Source organism: Pleurodeles waltl, chromosome 2_2, assembly GCF_031143425.1.
Source record: "Pleurodeles waltl isolate 20211129_DDA chromosome 2_2, aPleWal1.hap1.20221129, whole genome shotgun sequence".
NCBI classification, from domain to species: Eukaryota; Metazoa; Chordata; class Amphibia; order Caudata; family Salamandridae; genus Pleurodeles; species Pleurodeles waltl.
This window is the reverse complement of record NC_090439.1, coordinates 964,015,588-964,021,587: the sequence shown is the minus strand read 5'-3', so window position 1 is coordinate 964,021,587 and position 6,000 is coordinate 964,015,588. Positions and strand designations below refer to the sequence as shown.

Sequence of the window (6,000 nt, the reverse complement as noted above, 5' to 3'; positions counted from 1 at the left end):
AAAGGTTTCCTCTTCGGTTTGCCATTAAGGGAGCATTTGGAAACACATGGGAATCTCGGAAGCACTTTTTTCAAGTGCCACGAACCATAAACAACTACTACAGCTGTCACCCACTTGAATCCTCACCAAAGATGGCCGAAAGCTCTCAGGCGCTTCCTTATTTTTTATGTGTATATATGTATTTTTCAGTACCCATTACGGAAGTGAGAAGGCAAGTCTTCCGCCCGAGCCCGGGCCATTTTAAAATCAGGCATAACGTCACGCCCTCTTGCTAATTAGGTCATGGAGTCTGCCTGAAAATTAAAGGTTCACCCTGACCCAAAAATGGTGGACGACGCGGACAATGCTCCCCCTACACGCGCAGGCTCGTGGGTCGAAGTGTGCGCGTTCACGCTGACGCGGCCTCTGGGTTGCCAGTAAACATCCTGGCGAGATTTGAACACGGAGTTTGGGCGGCAGGAAGAGGTGCTTCCGCCATCTTGTTTGTTGTAGTCACTGGGAGGCGGAGGGATTACGGTGGGGGGCATCGCACAAACAGCTTTCACGCCGGTGGATTATTGCATTTCTTTCTTTTTTTGGAACCGAGGGCAGACCGGCGGAGAATAAGGTAAGAACTACGATGGAGTAGTACGGTGAGGGGTGGTTGCCAGGAGCCTCATCCGGGAGAGGTAGGCGGGCTGGGCTCACGAGTGCATGTTTTAAAGGTAGGCTGTGTTCAAGGAGTGAATTAGACCCCCCGGAGTCCTTGCTGCTCCCCACCTGGCGTGTCCTGCTGGTAGCGCCCGGTGCTCTTGGTTGTTTTGGAGTGGGCGTGGGCTTTAGAGTAAGCTGGTGGATCCCCGCACTGGTCCTGCGTCAGCAGTCAGGCCCCGAGTTGGTGACAGCCACCGCTTGCATTTGGAAACCGACGCTCTCTACAATTAAGGGTAGTTAGTGTGGAAGTAGTCCGCTTCTAGGCACTTTTTTTTGTTCTGCAGGAGTTTATCAGCTGCGTGTTTAAAGAGGGGTGGAGTGTGACAGCTCTCCACTGTACCTGCTGCACCGCGCTGTACGAAGACTTAAAGGCCATGCTCTTCGTCGTCTCCCTGGGTTCGGTCTAATGTCTCAAATGTAATTAGTGGTTCTATCCCGACCTCTACAATCCAGGCTGGCAGTGTGCACAGGCTTCACTAACTTTTTATCCTGTTACTGTGGCTTCTCGGGAGCTAAAGCTGCTGTCACTCTTCCCATAAAGAGGATAACGGCTGCCGTTGTTAAAGGGTGGCAACTCTGCCTAGTTCTCTGTTACATGGAAATAACCCCGTTCTAAAATTAAAGTTACTTTCCCGTGTTTTTCCCTCCTGTGTCTGAATTCCTTCACGGTATCGTTACGTTCAGGGTCTATTTTGATTGTCCGTTTTTCTTTGTTGTCAACCACATTTGTCACAATCCTATTCTGCGATTTCTATGCAGACGTTTCTCCAGTTTAGACTCCTGATGTTATAATCGTTCTGTGCAGGGACTACAAAGGGTGGCCTTTATTGGGCCCTGCTTTTAACTTTTGCACCCATGTTTTCCTCACGTTTAAAATACTAATTGATTTAACCTGATCTGTGACACAGTAAAATCCTTTCCAACACAGAAACATTCTCTTGCAGAATGTTTCAACGCACCCAATGTTCTTACCGTGGAGTTTATTATTGTATTGACTTGAGTACTAAGAATGCTTGCTCTGTCAAAGTAACATGAGCAATTGAAGGTACCCATTTGTTGATAAATAAAATATCACGAGTTAATATTTGGATTTTATTCCGCACCATAACCAAAAAACTCGCTGTTTCATTGCAGAAACTACTGTTACCATTCGTTGGGTCTCTTACGGCTGTCGTGTATATTTTAAAGCTTAATTGTTAATGCAGATTATATCTGGACTCTTTCCAATATGTGGGCAAACTCTTTGAAATTGTACTGTTAACTTGCTAGTATGCTGCGTACATTCTGTATGGTACATAAATATCCCCCGAATAAAATGTAGACATACTATTCAGGACTTCTCTCTTATGGGAAGGTAACCGACACTGTTAAGCAGCACCCGTCTTGTGTATTTCTGTGTGAAAATACATATTTTGCACATCAACATACCTAAATGGAATTGCATGTCTTGGCATTTAGTCATTAATGTGGAAGCGAAGTCCCAAATCCCATTTGTTGCCTTCTAATGTTTTATTGTGTCAGTATTTATTTTTCTTGTTAGGTGTGCTAGCTTCCTTAATGAATATACAGGTGACGTTTAGTTAAGTCTGTCAGGTTGCATGTATATTAAGGATTAAGTCTGTGGTCGCATCAGACCTTGTGCTTTTAATTCCTATTTTTTCAAGTAGGACATAGACCTCATTACTATTCCTTGGCCACTCGTGGTCAATAATTTTTGCCATTGGTATGGCTTCTTTATGGGTAGTCCGAACTGCCATTTGTTTGTTTTCCAACTTTGAACTCACTATGCATGCTTGTATAGCAAAGAACATTCACTCTGCCCAGTTTATTAGCCTTTGCTGCTGCATGTATAAACTTTTATTTACTCATTTCCCCTTGGCAATCAGGCATTTTCTGTATCCAGGTTGTAGACAACATCATCTGCATTATAAACAAGACTGCACTCTGTCCCCACTATTCTCGGCAGATCCCTCCTAAGCACATCAGTCATGGGACAAATCATAAGCATATAAAAACCAAAGCAGCCAACAGACAGCCGTGTTTAAGTCTATTATTGTGTAAATGCTAGATGACAGGGCTTGGGCCTCTACCAAAGACAACATGACACCAAATTGAAGAGTATAAGGCAATAATTAAACGCAAAAGGTTTACAAGGAAGCCTAATGCAAATAGCTTCCTCCAGAGCGTGCATTTGTAAACACGGTCAAACGCTGTGTAGGAAAGCTGTAAAAGCAGGTTTTCAATGGATGGTGATACATTTTTCTAGAATCAGTTGTAGCACAGCAACATAATCTAGTGTACGTCAGTTTTCCCTAAAGGCTGTTTCTTCTATTGGGATTCTTTTCTTTGTCAATCCAACACCTAAGATGTTCCAGAATACTTCTAGCAAATAACTTACTGACCGTCAAATAAAGCAGTCTGCCTATAATTATTAGACAAATTATGGGGACCCTTTTGATGCAGAGAAACAATTAATCTCCCAATCCAAGATTTTGGAATGACATCATCATGGTGTTCAGTTTTAAACTGATTTTTCACATTGAAGTTAAAATAGAGAATACTATTTTTTTCCGAACATTGCAGTGGTTCCATGTAGTGCACATAATTACCAGGTAGATTAGAGACGCAAGGTGCTGTAATAATAATTCTAAAAACTCACTTGCAATCCATATCTCATATTTGCAACAGGATAGTGCAAAAGCTTTGGGAAGAGGTGTTCAGATATTGGCCTGTCCTTCGCAACTATAAAGTGTGCAATTCTCACATTTTAGTCAAGGACCAACCAGATTCATATCCATGCCAGCTTTATTTTATAAGTTAATTTGAGTGGTTAAGTTTAAGCAAAGGGTAGGTGGAAGCTTAGATCCTTAGAAATCCCGATTGTTATAATGAGATGTATATCAACATGTTAGGTTGGCACCCTTAATCGTGAATTTAGAGGGAGGCAGACTATGGGTAAATTGTATGTGACAACAAGATGGCATTGAGACAAGGAAAAGTTGAGGATAATAGAGGAAGATGACATATGTGAGATGGCTGGAACATCTCAAGATATTGAGGGACAGTTGGATGAGGATTATAGGTGGAACGGAGGAAAAGAGGTAGACCAACACATCAGAAGTGAAATTGAAGCAACAGTAGTGCAGAGCAGAAGTTCATTGGGACATTCATTTAAAGAGATCAGTGATCGTGAGAAAGCAGTTGTAAAGGAAGTTCAGAGCATCTGCTCAATTTAGGGCTTCTAGTTCTACTTTTTATGTTGCATGGAGGGATCACTGAATATTATTGTTAATGTTGCACAATGGATCTAAAACCCTGCACGATTCTAAGAGTGGCATAACTTTTATTTATTAATATTTTGTTCTTTTATGGCGCACCTATAGTGCCCTTTAGATGCTTAACTGAATAAATAAAACAATAAAAGCCGGCAATGAAATATGCCTACTGAACTCTGCCTGCTGAGTCAGTCACAAAACTTTTTTATTTGGCCAAACACAGAAATAAAAGTAGAGTGATAAACATATTTCATAAATATAACAACATCTCACGGTTCAAATAAAGATTCAGGGAAGTACAGTTAAAATAGCCCAATTAGACCGGATTCAATCCCCATCCTGGACATACAGTCCCACAACTTTCTCCTATTTACCATGTAAAAGGTAGAGGAGAGGCGCATGAAGACGCAAGATGGCTGGAACCCATCCTAGCCTTGATGTATTTTCCTCAATTTCAGGTTGAGGCACTACTCCTGGACCGAAACTGTACTGGGCGCTGGAGAGAAACTGATTCTCCTTAAGCCAAGCTTCGAGTTTTTCAGCAGACACCCTTCCCACATTTTTTAGGGAGCTTTCCAGAAGTGATATGGAGCGATAGAAAGCTGGAGAGTTCTGATCCTCCTTAAATATTGGAATGACACTGGCTTTGGACTAAGAAGGGATTAGGTCTCCCTTTTATTTTTTAAAAACATTAGTTAAAATAGGATCTTGGCGCTTTTCGTTTTCCTTGAAGTCCAAAGGGACTCCATCTGGCCCAGGAGCTTTCCCTGCCGGGCTACGCCTAATATCTTTGTCAGTCATGTCACTCTATGCCTCATATGTTACTACACTGTAACTGTCTCTGCTTTGAGGGGGGGTAGATTTAATAAGGTTTTTGTTTCTGGGATTCAAAATATTACCAACATGCTCTAACCAGGCTTCTGCAGGTATGACAGAATCAAGTGTCGACTTATCATGATCTGTAAAGAAGGGTTGATTTCCCATCTTGGAGAAAGAGGCACTGTCCCTCAGCTTAGATGCCTTATTCAGCTCCTTAATGCAGGCCCCCCTCGGTTTGGATTTTTTGCCTTCCAAAATAACTTTATACGCCCTTCGTACTTGCACTACCTATTCTTTAACGGGGATTTTTAGAGTGAAATTCTTTTTTTAGCTTTATGTGTGCTGTGGTACACTCATGATTAAACCAACTAAGGGGAGGTGGTGGTGGTTTTGCTGCTCTATTCCTCCTCAAGCCACTGTTAACTGCCACACATGAAGGCATCATTAATCACCGTTGAGGTTTCCTTAACGAGGTCATTAATGTGAAACCATGCAAGTTATCCTTAACCAAATTGACCAGGGAAGCCCTCTTGTCCAGTGAATCCCATTTAACCCTTAAGCCCTTATTCTATGAATTTGGTACCAGCAGGGTAACCCATCTCAATTCCTTGTTCCCTAGGCTTTGTATGATAGTTGAAAGGATGAAGAAGTCAATCTCACTTACCTTAGAGGACCCCGTATAGGTAGGGGTAGGCGAAGCACCCTCCATGAATTCTTTGACAAAAATCAGGCTTCCTGCTATCATAAGCCTATTTATAAAGCCCCCAATGGGAGAATGCTGCAAATGTGTAGATACCCCACCATGCTTGTCTTTTGCTCCACAATGCACACGTTTATTGGCACAACAGAGCTTGATATTAAAATTACCCGCCCAGACTGAGCATCTGAGAGAGCAGACTCCAATTCTCCTAACACCCCTGTTCCTCTTACATTGATTATATTGTTTTCAAAAGAGGAAGGGGTCTGGTTGAGAATAAGCTGAAAATGAGGAGTGCATAATCATTCTTGGGGAGGTGTTCATGTTACCCCTGTGGCCCCCCCGCCCCCTCCATTTTCCTGTAATTACCCGACTGAATATCTTCCTCCTGATTAATTGCAGGTCAGTTCTGATCATCAAGGGGTGCAAGTGGCGCAAATGAATTTCAGACTTTGACACTAAGGCCCATATTTATACTTTTTGACGCAAAACTGCGCTAACGCAGTTTTGCGTCAA

The 6,000-nt window shown here is 42.4% G+C and overlaps 1 protein-coding gene across 1 annotated transcript in view; it reads left to right on the top strand.

Annotated features, from left to right (window-relative positions):
- Nucleotides 1-236: 236 nt before the first annotated feature.
- Nucleotides 237-6,000, top strand: part of RAD21 (RAD21 cohesin complex component) — a 205,049-nt gene continuing 199,285 nt past the window's right edge. Inside the window, exon 1 of the mRNA XM_069220648.1 lies at nucleotides 237-607. The gene's annotated coding sequence lies outside the window, so the exon portion shown is untranslated. The remainder of the gene's footprint in view (nucleotides 608-6,000) is intronic.